Source organism: Crocodylus siamensis, chromosome 14 (assembly GCF_052110815.1).
Source record: "Crocodylus siamensis isolate JL-2025a chromosome 14, ASM5211081v1, whole genome shotgun sequence".
Taxonomy (NCBI): Eukaryota; Metazoa; Chordata; order Crocodylia; family Crocodylidae; genus Crocodylus; species Crocodylus siamensis.
Window position 1 is genome coordinate 16,575,616 of NC_143408.1, and position 13,563 is coordinate 16,589,178.

The following is a 13,563-nucleotide window of genomic DNA, read 5'->3' on the forward strand; positions in this document are numbered from 1 at the left end:
AGAATCAGATGAATGCTGAAAGCTATATACAGAAATAAAAGCAAGATGAACTCTGCCCACATTACTGTAGTAGTTTGATACACTGCATTTAAAACCACTCACCTATCTCTGGCTGTTCTCTACTACGGTGCAAAGCTGCGCCAGAAAACTGGCGTTCAGTGCGCATAAGCACTCCACCTAATAATCAGCCGGCTAGAAAATTAAAGTGAGCAAGCTTTGTCAATGAATAAGCGTTCCAAAACAGTAAATTAATAAATTCCCCTGAATCCATAATAGATACATCTTTGTTCAGCCACAGAACTTTGATATAAATTGTAGCTTTTTAGGACTCTGCTGTCAAAAGCATAATATATCACCGAAGAGTGGATACGGAGTTCAAAAGTACATATAATAATATAATTAAGATAGCTTGACAAGAATGTATTTTAAAAGTATAAAATACCTGCAGGTATAATGGCTTCATAAAGTCTGTCAGATTTACTTCTGCTGTGAAGAAATTTAAAATGTTTTACTTTAATGCAATGCAAATTAAGCCAAGGATATTCATATAACACAGCCCTTAAAAAAATTAGGTGGAGAGAGAGAGAAAAGAATAAGAAGTCAAAAGCAGGCAAACAAGACATTCAACTTTCCAGGTGACTTGCCTGATAGATCAAGCAAACAGATTGTGGAGGGATGTGGGGCTGTTTACTGAACAGGCCAATTTCAGATGTGTTTCTTTCCCGATGGCTGCAGGAAGGTAAGCCAAATTAATGGCACTCTCCTCTATATTTTTCTTCTTCTTTGAAAGCTCCGGATGCAGCATTAAACGAAAACATTTTTTTATGTAATTACCAACATGTAAAAAACTATTCCCTTCTCCCAATGTGCTAAAAGGTTTTTTTTTCCTTTTCCTTTTTTCAAATAGGGGAGGGAGAAGTAAGTCACATCTTGCAAAAGCTCTGTAAATTCCTACTTCTTTCATCGAGCACTGGCACTGAGCCCTTGCTTGACCATGTCCTCTGGGCGCTTATTAATAGAGTTTGAACCCAAGATAGTTAGCACTACTACAAATGGCTAGCACCTGAACTAAAGAACTAACTTCATTACCTGGTAGTAGTAGTAGACTGTTATCCTGTACTGCCAGCAAGCAATGTCACACACAGATAAGATGTCACAGCAGTAAGACACGAACGAAGAGAGTATGGTGGAAATCGCAAAGGAAGTCGGATAGGGCAGCTCTACTGTCCCTGACCTGGAATTACAGCATTGCTCTACTTCTCATCTACAGAGGTACTTGCTCAGTGTCACTCACTCTGGACGCAGCCACATTCCCTCCTGCATTTAGGAGGAGGCATGCAAAGGGACAACTCAAGAATTCAGCAGGAAACAGATAACCCATTGCAGAAGCCCTCCAAATCTTGTTGCCCCCACCCCACCACACACACTTCAGCAGGCATGTAGCTTTTAGACTAACTTCAGGTCTTGGATGTACAAGGAGTCAACTCATCCGTGGCAGTCACTGAAAGCTGATGGAGCATGCTGGGTAGGAGATGCATACACTTGCTCTCGCTCTCAGAGAAACTTGTTCTTCCCCCTAGTTACCCCTTATTCTGTCTGGAAAAACATGGTGGTTCTTTATGCATGTAAAACAAAATTATCTTAAACTGAAGTCAACCTGTTTTTATGTCTGAGGTTTTTTGGAAAAGTCTTGTAAGAACTTTGTTTAGTTTATTGTATTTTTTGTGCTCTGATAGCCTTAGGATCCCTGGTCACGGACTCGGACTCCACTGTGCTAGGTGCTATAGAAACAGAGAACAAGAACAACAAAAAAGTCCCTGCCCCAAACAGCTTCTAATAATTTCTGGAAGGCCGACTCATCCAAGACCTCAAAATAAAATAACGAATCACTCTGCATGTCCAAAGATGCATCAGTAATTTATCCTCTTAGCCTGTGACAGAAAAGGAATCCAAGGCACCAAGGCAAGTCATTTCCCCACCCCAAAAAAAGCAGGTCAGTAGTACAGTGATGGAAAGAAAACAGATCACCTAGCCCCATCCTTTGACTTAAGTCCAAACTTTCTGTCAATATATTTCTAGAAGCACTACCTACAGCTGAAATTATAGAAAGTAGGAAGTATGGGATAATTCCCAAGTCGGTCTAAAAGGTTTAGCTGAATTTGGATAAGCTTTGGTTTTAAGGTATGTAGTCTAGATATAGATATGGATACCTATCTAGATAGATAGATATAGAGTTAATCATTTTTCTCATTTTAATTTGTTGAAAATTCAGCGTTCAATAAAAAATGACAACAATTTAAATGACAAGTTCCATTGATTTTCTTTTTCAGTTGTTTGGCCAACAATGGAGTTGATTGAAATCTCGAGTTGATTGAAATCTCTTCAGTTCTGAAACACCGCAATAGCAAACATCTTTAGAAAAACAAGATTTCTACGTTTAAATAGTTTAAAACTTAAAAATTCAGAAGATTTCTTTAGTGATTGTTTCATCACCTCCATATAAAACTTTAAAAAAAACAAGCACATCCTTGGTGATACAAGTATCCTAGATCAGTGGTGCCGCTCAACCTTTCTGGCATGTGAACTGAATGTGAGATACAGCTAGTCTGTGGGCTGCATCTGGTGCAGAGGGACAGGTCCTTGGGCCAGATCCAGCATATGGACTGACCCACTAAGTCAGGTCCTGCATACCAGGTCGGCCTCATGTGCTAGATTTATCTGCAGAGCAGTCCCATTCTTTGGCCCAATCGAGCACACACGGTCAGGTCATCCAACCTGTGGGGCTTATCATGGGTCTGAAAATTTAGCAGCAGAGGAAGGGTGTCAGCTTTACTTGCCATGGGACTCCAAGAGGTGTGGCAATTAACACTGCCACCGCTCCTCCTGTACCAAATTTCTGGGCCTGTGGGCAACCCCGTGGGTCAGATGACTCAGCTCCATAAGCCAGATCCAGCCTGCAAGCTGTACTTTGAACACCACTGTTTTAGATCATTATAAGTAAGGGGACAATGGATTTTTCACATTTTATTTTGTGCATAGGTATCAGCTTGGACAGCAAGCATGCTACAATGTCCACACTACAGGTGCGCAACTGAGCACAGAGGGATGATGGATCAGACCCTATTCCAACTGTTGGGCACCTAAGAGCTCTTAGACTGTCTATAGCACACCTATTTCATCTTGCTTAAGTCCCTGAAAGTCCACCTAGTTTTGTACCATGCTGCCATCTTGATCTTAAGACTAAGTCACAGAAAAGCAGGAAGGAAGCAGATGGCTCACATACAGAGGTACACCAATACATCAGTCCGATATAAAGAAAATTGGCTGTATAGGAAATCAGCCCAAAGCAGCTGATAATTTGGCCGATAAATGCTCATGTGTGCGTGCAGCTGCAGCACAGTATGTAGGCAGCACGGAGAACAGCCCGGCAGTGTGGAGAGCTGCGCGCAGCTGGTAAGTCCATTGTTGTGGAAGGGGACTGGGGAGGGAAGGGGTGTGGGGGTAGATCAATGCCCCCCAGAGTGACAGACGGACTGGGGCTGGCGCTGCCCACCCAGGGCAGGGCAGGATGTGAGATGGAGCTGTGGGGTTGTGGCGGTGGAGGGCAGCTCCCACTGCTGTGCGCACCCCTGGGAGGACATGGTGTGGGGAGGGGGGCATGTGCCCCTGGATCTGTATGGGGTGGGGAGGGCGGATGGGCTGCAGCTGTGGGCTGGAGCCAGGGCTGCACTGGGCTCTTCTCAGCAGGGGCTAGACTTGGGGCAGGGTCTATGGAGGGGGCTGCAGTCACCCCAAATTTTGCCGTAGCCCCGCACCCAGTGCCGACACCAATGCCCACCCAGTGCAGCCCTGGCCCAAAGCCCTGCCTCCACCCACACACCAGGAAAAGCTGGGGCTGTGCTGGGCAGGCAGTGGTGGTGGCACTGGGAGTGGGGCTACAGTGAAATTCTGGGTGACTGCAGCACCCTCCACAGCCCCTGCCAAGAAGAGCCTGGTGCAGCACACAGCTGCAGCCCCCTACCCCCCACCCCCCTATACGCTCCCAGGGTGGGCACAGCTGCCTCCACCTCCACAAGCTGTGGCTCCATCCCATGTCCCGTCTTGCCCCAGCTGAGCAGTGCCTGTCCTGCCCCCTCCCTCACCTTGGGAGGGATACTGATCTGCCTCCCCATGCTTCTTTCCTGCCCTCTCCCCTCCCATCGTAACCGACTTACCAGCTGCACGCAGCTGTATTGGAAATTGGATTAATATTGGCCGATGTGCCTCATTAAAAATCGGCTATCAGTATCAGTCCCCAAAATCTCTATCGGTACACCCCTACAGTCTCATACCTTTTGTGTTAACATATTTTCAGGGACTGTTGAAGGGTGGGAATAGATCACACCTAAGGCACTGAACAGATGGAGTAGGATCTGGTCCCAAGTGACTTCCACAAGGTCACACAGAAAGCCTGTGGCTGAGCATACAACCAATCCAGGCTAGTGACAAAGCTGACAGCCAAACGGATGGACTCCCCCTTTCCCTTCTGGGTTTAGCTCCGACTAGCACCAGGGGCCCAGACAGTTGATGTAGGAATCTTGTTTCCACCTTGCTCCCAACTGTCCAGCCCAACTCAAGACACGAAGCTGTTTACAACATGCAGGGAGGGAATGCATGTGTCCCTGAGACAGGTGTTGAAATGCCTCCCTGCAATAGCTGCTGTTGTGTCACAAGAAACAAAGATGTCAAGAATCTATGGGGAGAATTTGGCAGGACGCAAATCAAGACATATCTCCCAGAGTCTATGCCAGGTGGAAACAAAAGTGCGAGCTGATTAAATCTGTGTACGTGTCAGCCGGGGAAAGGACTCCTTCCATCTGTTAGCTCACCAAGGAGTCCTTTGATTGGTACTGTAACGTGATTTCACTATGGCAGCTACAGGTTAACACTGATTACCTTGGAGATACGTGTGTGCGCACGCGTGTGTGTAATGCCCACTTCTCACACACACCCCTCGCCCCCCTTCAACAGCAGCTCCCGTACTTGGGACTTTTGCAAAAACAAAGATGAAAGAACAGGGAGGAATGCTGACTCCAGGCCTGAGTAAGTCATGGGGCTTTGGAGAACCCAACTCCTTTCTCAAAAATACCTGGGTAAGCTTCTCTGGCTTGGATTATACAGGACATCAACCCAGATGATAATGAAAGCCCCCTTCAATCTTCAGATCTAGAAATCTATGAATGCGCTCTCATCCCCACTGCACTTCAATGTTTTGTGAATGAAATGGCAAACAGATCATTGCCTTCTTCCCAGGGTGATGAGGGTTTGTCCTGGTTTGTAGGATACTGAGGAGGTCCTTTCACAAATGCAAACAGTACCGCATTTTCTCAAAAGAAAGCCAGATTACCTTTTAACTCCAGCACCTATGAAATGCAGGCAAAAAGCAAAATACCACCTAGTAATGCAGTGACTGCTCTGCGGACTGCAAAGGCATTGTAAAAAGTGCTATGTACCTGTGCTAGCTTGACCTAGCATGTCAATAGAAGTAAAACCAATTGAAGACTTGGAGGGACTTGGAGGTACTGGCTACAACAGGTACTAGCAACCAGAGTACAAACTGGTACCACTGGATCTTCACTGCTATTGCTCCTCACAGTAACTAGATGAAGGTAGCTTGGGTCTGTTGCCACATGCCACAAATCACATCTTCATTCTGCCTCGCATGCATACCCTGGTATCACAGTCACCCCTGTCCCCAGGCCAGTAGATGAGGTAACACTTCCACTCTGGACCTCACACAACTTGTCACACTCCTTTTCTTCTTAGCACCGGTAAGGGTTTCACAGAGAGCAATTAGAGGTAACGTACCCCCTTGCCCTCCTTTGTCAGATAATTAAGATGCTGCTAAAGTCAATACTTTATCAGCAGTAGCCTAAAAATATACTATTTACATCCGGGTGGGGAGGGGGCTCTTCTACTGGGCACTTGGTCTGACACCATTTTCTATGAGGGTTAATGCTAAAAAATGCTTTCCTGTATTTCAGCTTTTATTGGCAATCCATTCTCATTAAACCCAATGCATTTGTCTTCATAATGTGTACTTCGCAATTACAATATCAAAGGGTTTGTATCTACATAATAAAAATGATCTATAGAATAATACAAGTGGAAAACATCATCACATAATGTGGTTATTAATGAAGCGAGTGGGATGCAGAAGACTGTTATTCCCTTGAGGCATGCTATGTCCTCTCCTACAGGCTGTTAGAAACAGAAGGAGGCTGCAAGGCCAGCATAAATAGGGATATGGTACTGAAATTAAACCAAGAGTTCTCCAAGTGCCTGGTTTTGTGGGAACTGCATTTTAAGAAGGATGTAGAGAAACTGGAGAAGATCCAGAGGTGAGCAGTGAAGATGCTACTGGGGGTGGAATGCAAGCCGAATGTGGAAAGGTTCAAAGGATGAGCCATGTTCAGTCTGGTGGAAAGGAGGTTTCAAAGGTTGCCATAAAGACCATGCAGAAACTTTGCTGTGCTTTGCCATGGAGGGCAGGGCACACAGCAAAGGGGCTAGACTGTGGCAAATCTGATTTAGATCAAATCTCAGGAAAGCTCCCTGTCATAACAACAGGACTAGGGAAAAAGCTGCCCAGGGTCATTGTGGAATCTCCTTCACTGGAGGTTTTCAAGAAGAGGTTGGACAGGTATCTGGTTGGGATGGTCCAGAAAGAGCGAATCCTGCATCTGGACAGGGACTCAAGACAAACCTCGAGTTATTTTGAACTCTGGGGGCCTATAGGAGTTCGAATCCCACGATGGGCCTTCCCTTACACACAGCAAGCACTTTTGGGAGGGTTGCCTGTGCTCTGGATCTCATGAGTTTTTGACTTGGACTCTAAGGCCTGTTAGCTCACAGACAAACCTTTATACATGGCCTGGTCACTGCATTTCCATCACTGCATTTGTGTGGGTTAATGATCCTCGAATTTAGGAGAGGATTTTGCAAACATGATGTTTCTCCAAGGCTGTGTGCGTGATCTGCAACATTTATATAAAACTGGAACACCCTGCATCTTCTACCCAGCAGATCAGCCCTAGAGATAGAATGGCCTTCAGCCAGCCAGGTGTGCTTGAGAGATAAGTACTATTCTTTAGCACTCAGTGAAGCAGATAACACTATTATTTGGCTTCTTACAGGCTACCTTTCACCTTGGGTTCTCTGCATGCAGCAGATGGGCACATGCCATGCTGCTTGATAGGCCAGGTGCATCCTGAAGGTGCAAGGCCATGCTGCATGGTGTAGCTGGCATATGTGAAATACAGGCATCTCCTGAAATACTGGATGGCTCTGATATTTCCTGATATGCCTCCCAGCAGGCCCAAACAGCACAGGAGTCTCTGCTCTCCCAAAACAATGCTTGAAATACAACCAAAAAGGCTGAGTTAAAAATATCATGTACATCCCTTCAGCAGAGAGCCAGAAGCAGAGAGGCAACATGATTTACCTGATATCACACAAGAAATGAATGACAGGGTGAAGATGAGGAATCATGTGTGCAGCACATGTTCTGCAGAGGACATATGCAACACGGGGCATCTCATCAGGAACAGGAACGTAGGATGGCAGAGCTCTTTGGCTGTAGACCATGGGGGATCCCATTTCCAGCTCGCCATCATTATGAAACAAAGAGAGATTGCTCTGTCTAGCAGACTTTCAATACCTGCTACAATAGCGCTAGCTCTCAATGTGCCGACTGTACCGCCCGGTAAAGCTTTTAAATTCTGACTGCTTTAATTCTTTTGTGTCTCGTGCAGACAGGACTGTAAGAAGCACTGGCAGGTTGATTAAGCTGCCATTGTATGAGATTACAAGGCATGAGGGACAAATAAAATGGAGAGGTTACCATGGCCAACAAGGACACTTTGGTCCACAAAGAAAGTTAAAAAAAGCCATTAGCAAAAGGCCAATAAGGGAGGAATTCCTAGTGCGGTAAACTGAGAGCTACTGAAGATGGCCAGAGCAAGAGCAAAGGGTGCTGCTGCAGTTGCAAGGCAAGCAACAGAATTAATACAGACTGAAAACATAAACATTAAATAAAATAACCCTCAGCAAAATCAATGAACCTGGCGGTAAAGCTGAGTGTCCACCCTTGGGACCCATTAAATACTGCTGCAGGCCAAATCAGGAGCCTTGGTTGAAGTTATTTGCTCTGCGGAGACTCTGTGATTCTGGGGCAAGCTGCAGAAGGAACGTTAATTCAACATCACCTCTGTCTCCGAGAGACTCCAGGCCAGCTGTGCTGTCCTGAGTGACAAGCTGAGCATCAAAACCCATAGGTGCATGCTTGAAATCAGGTGGAACAATGTACCTTAAGAGACACAACCAAAGTAGCACGAACAGTGAAAGCTTCGGTTCCAAGAGCTGGAAGTTTCTAACGGAAATCACTTCACTGACGCCTATTTCTGTTCTCTGCAGGCCTGCTTGCCCACAGTACAGCTCCCATGGGAGACGCATCCAATGCAGGAGTGGCAGAAGGTGTTCAAATCCAGAGCTGCTAGGCCTAGAGTGATGGAAGCTCCCCAGGTTCCCCTGGGGAACAAGTTTGACGCCCTGGCAGCTGTGATGGAGAAAGACAGTGAAATTGCCTCCAGTGGGGACGATGCCACTCCCCACATGACAAGCAATGGGCAGAGAGTGAACACCAGCAGGAAGAAACGCTGGGTCCTCGTCATCGGAGACTCCATCCTATGAGAACTGGAAGGTCCCATCTGTCGGCCTGACCCCATGACGCGGGAGGTCTGCTTCATGTCTGGGGCTCAGGTTAGAGATATCACGGAGAGGATCCCGGCCTACATCCAACCTGCAGACCAGTACCCCATGGTTGTCATCCATGTGGGGACGAATGACGCGACCAGGGACAACCCTGACCACATTATGAAGGATTTCAAGGGTCTGGGGGACAAGCTTAAGGAGACAGGAGCACAGGTGGTATTCTCCTCTCTTCTTCCGGTGAGTAGGTGGGGACGGTGACACGAGGCTGGCATTGGCGAGGTCTACCAGCGCTTACACAGCTGGTGCTGCCAGGCAGGCCTTGAGTTCCTTGATAATGACCCATGCTTTTGGGTGGGGGACTTGCTGGGGTGGGATGGGCTTCACCTCCCACCTAAAGGCAAGCGTATCTTCTCTTCCAGGATGGCTGATCTCGTATGGGGAGCTTTAAACTAGCATCACTGGGGGAGGGAGCCGCAGGAAGATGAGGACACACCACCCAAGCAAGACAGGTGACAAATGCAAGGAGTGCCCAGGTAAGAAACAGGGGTCCAAACAGTCTCCCAAATCGGGAGGTGGAACACGCAGCTAGGCAGGGCCTTAAATGCCTAGATACCAATGCTCATAGTATGGGGAACAAACAGGAGGAACTTGCCCTCAGAATGGCCAGTTCAGACCCAGACATAACAGGGCTTATGGAAACGTGGTGGGATTCATCCCATGACTGGGCAGTTAGCATTAGGGGCTATAGGCTTTACAGGCGGGATAGAGAAGGAAGGAAAAGTGGGGGTGTGGCGCTCTATGTCAAGGAGCAATACATACCCTCTGCCAGCAGAATGGGGTCAGAGGGGCAACTGGAAGTGCTCAGGGTCAAGATACAAGGGGACCATCGGGAGAGGGATCTAATGGTGGGGTCTACTACAGACCACCCAACCAAGGGGAGGAGCTGGACCGGGAATTTAAATTACCCAGACATCTGCTGGGAGGAACAGTCAGCCAGGTCGGACAGTTCCAGGAGATTCCTGGCTGAGATACAGGACCTCCACTTAACTCAGGAGGTGCATGGTCCCACCAGACGAAATGCCCTGTTGGACCTGGTCCTGGCCGCAGGCGATGACCTGGTCAGGGGCCTCCAGGTCCTTGACCACCTGGGCGACAGCGATCATCGCTTGCTGGAATTCATCATCCAGCGCAGGGTGTTAAGGGCCTGTAGCAAGGCAGTAGCCCTAGACTTCAAGAGGGCCAAATTCAATGAGTTGAGCAGATCAGTGGACAAGGCGCTGGGGTTCCCTAGAGCAGGGGAGTTTAGTGCCCAAGATGAGTGGTCGTTCCTTAAGGAGACAATACTCCAGGCCCAAGGGGTGACCATCCCAACAAGAAGCAAGGGGGGCAGGAGTGCCTGTAAGCCCCCCTGGCTCACCAAGGGTGTAAGGGAATGCCTGATTGCCAAAAAGGCAGTGTACAACCGGTGGAAGGGAGGTGCTCTCTCCAAAGAGGAGTATACCTCCTCTGCTTGGGCCTGTAGGGGGACTGTCAGGAAAGCAAAGGCGGACATAGAGCTAGGACTTGCGTCAAAAATCAAAGATAACAAAAAGTCCTTTTTCAAATATATAGGGAGGATGAAGAAAGCACTGGGAAATGTGGGGCCCCTGCAAGAGCCTCTGGGCAACCCGGTGGTTGCGCCAGAGGAGAAAGCAGACCTCTTTAACCAATTCTTCATCTCTGTTTTCTTGGGCAGGGACTGGGACTTCCCAACCGCACTGCAAGATGGACTCAAGGGGAACGCCTCCAGACCTCAGGTTGGGGAGGACTGGGTTAGAGAGCTTCTGAAGGGGCTGGACATGTTCAAATCAGCGGGTCAAGATGCTCTCCACCAAGGGTGTTGAGGGAGCTAGCAGGGGTTATTGCAGGGTCCTTGGCACAGCTTTATGAGTGCTCATGGTGCTCGGGCCAGGTGCCAGATGATTAGAAGATAGCCAACATGGTCCCCATCTTTAAAAAAGGGAGGAGGGAGGACCTGGGCAACTATAGGTCCGTCAGTCTTACCTCAATCCTAGGGAAACTCTTTGAGAAGATCATCAAGGAACACATCTGCGATGGGCTAACTTCAGGGATGATGATCAAGGGCAACCAACATGGTTTCATTAGGGGCACGTCATGTCAGACCAACCTGATTGCCTTTTACGATCAGGTCACAAAAGCCTTGGATGCATGTGTTGCTGTGGACATACTCTTTCTGGACGTCAGCAAGGCCTTTGACACCGTCTCCCACCCCATCCTCATTAAAAAACTAGGTGACTGTGGCATTGATGCCTACACCGTCAGATGGATTGCAGATTGGCTGAAGGGTCGTACTCAGAGGGTGGTGGTGGACAGGTCATATTCCACCTGGGGGGAAGTGGGCAGCAGATTCCCCTAGGGCTCGGTCCTTGGGCCTGTGCTGTTCAATTTCTTCATCAGCTATTTGGACAACGGGGTGAAAAGCAACCTGTTTAAAATCGCTGATGATACCAAAATTTGGGGTGAGGTGAGCACGTTGGTAGGGAGGGAAAGACTGCAGCAAGACCTGGATAGGTTGCAGGGGTGGGCTAACAAAAACAGGACGCATTTCAATACTGACAAGTGCAGGGTGCTGCACTTGGGCAGTAGTAATCAGCAGCACACTTATAGAATGGGAAACTCCCTTCTTGAGAGCACAGAGGCAGAAAGGGATCTTGGACTCATTATTGACTCCAAGATGAACATGGGCCGACAATGCGAGGTCACGGTTGGCAGGGCTAACTGCACCTTGTCATGCATCCACAGGTGCATCTCAAGTAGAGCCAAGGAGGTGATCCTCCCCCTCTATGCGACGCTGGTCAGGCCACAGCTGGAGTACTGCGTCCAGTTCTGGGTGCCCCACTTCAGGAGGGATGTGAACAACATTGAGAGGGTCCAAAGGAGGGCCACTCGCATGATCCAGGGACAACAGGGCAGACCCTACAGTGAGAGGCTACGGGACCTGAACCTGTTGAGCCTTCACAAGAGAAGGCCGAGGGGGGACCTGGTGACCATCTCTAAACTCACTAGCGGGGACCAGAAGGGTTTCAGAGAGACCTTGTTTCCCTGAGCGTCCCCTGGCATAACAAGGAATAACGGCCACAAGTTGTTGGAGAGGTTTAGATTAGACATCCGTAAGAACTACTTCACAGTCAGGGCGGCTAGGATCTAGAACCAACTTCCTAGGGAAGTGGTGCTGGCTCCTACCCTGGGGGTCTTTAAGAGGAGGCTTGATGCCTACCGAGCTGGGATCATTTGAGCCCAGTTTTTATTCCTGACCAGGCAGGGGGTCGGACTTGAAGATCTACAAGGTCCTTCTGGCCTGACTTCTATGACTGTATGATTCTATGAAACTCCTTGCAAAAATCTTCTATTAGAGATGGTGAAACTGAGGCACAGCATGGCATAGCAACCTGGCCAAGGTCCTAGACAGCAAATGGCAATGCAAGACATGCAACCCAGGAAATCTTCCACTCCATTTAGAGCTTTATTAACTCTACTTCCTCTCCACTACTCATTTCTCTGAAAAAAAAAAATATCCTTCCCTCACAAATTCTGTTTATAATCTAGGTGAATAACTATTGCTCTAGGAGGGCAGAACTGCTGACTCCTTTGTTCCTGAAAAAAATGCATTAAAAATCCCTCTCTTTTATAAGAAAAATGAGAAAAACAAAATCAATAGAGTATGAAAGAGCATGAAAAATGCATTTTAAACTATATTTTTCTGTCCAATGTTGTGATTCTGTAAAGTTCTTGAAGAAATACATATTTAAATGTAAATTCCCTGTGAGCAAAAGGGTAGGCACTGAAAAGACAAACAGGCATCCTGCACCTGCTGTGATCCTGGAGCGGCTGCGACCGGAAACCCACAGCTGGAGGGAGCAGGTCAGTGCAAGTGTGTGAGGCCCTGTCCAACAAGGAGCCCCTGCCATTTGAAGTTCCTTTATAGGTGCAGGGGTCTGCCTGCATAGATCCCATTAGGAGACTAATGCCTCACTTCAATGGAGCCTAATCCTCATGGCTTCTGGGTGGGGGGCATTTCTGGCAGACAACTCTGGAGGTTGTATTTGGTCAATCATTCTGTAGCAGAGATGCTTTTCACACGCTGCTCCTTGACCAAAGTAGATGGTGTTCGGTCCTTTTGTTTCTCATGGGGGCTCACAGAAGTAAATCCAGAGGCTTCTACCATAAAGCAAAGAGCCGAAGGTCAAACACAACACACCATTGATATTTCTGTATCATGGCCAGTGCACTTCATTTCCCCACATTCCCAAAGCCAGGTGTGTCCTAACCAGCAACTCTAAACGTAGCAGAATGCAGTGTTCAGCATCTCCTATGCTGTATTCCTTAGTAACTCTCCTGTGCTCAGCATCAGTCAGGATCGGTCTGAGAATCCTCCCACTTGTCACTGACAGCAGGTCCAGGGAATTAACCTCTCCCGGCAGTACTAAAGGTATAATACCAGATCTAATTTCATAGATACTCTATATAGGGCACAAGCCTATAATGATAATAATACAGATGTTGGACACAGATGTTCTGTGTGTGACCCTGGCTGCAACCCATCAACATATTTGTTCAGTCTAGTGCTAGAGCTGAACTAATACCAATCTCCTTTGAGGATTAATAGATACTAACATTGCATTATCAAACCATTAAACACACTTGGAAATACACTCTGCCCTGTCGGTCTTTAATGCCCCATATTACTAAAGTCACCATTTGAACAAGGTCAGTCATGTTGATCTCCCAAGCCTCTACCTAGAGTTAACACAT

At 47.6% G+C, this 13,563-nt stretch overlaps 1 protein-coding gene and 1 pseudogene across 4 annotated transcripts in view; one reads left to right on the forward strand and one right to left on the reverse strand.

Moving 5' to 3' along the window:
* Positions 1 to 9,204, forward strand: part of LOC149853407 (uncharacterized) — a 49,200-nt pseudogene extending 39,996 nt beyond the window's left edge.
* Positions 1 to 13,563, reverse strand: part of KIRREL3 (kirre like nephrin family adhesion molecule 3) — an 839,191-nt gene that overhangs the window by 690,762 nt on the left and 134,866 nt on the right. The gene's annotated exons all lie outside the window — the stretch shown is intronic.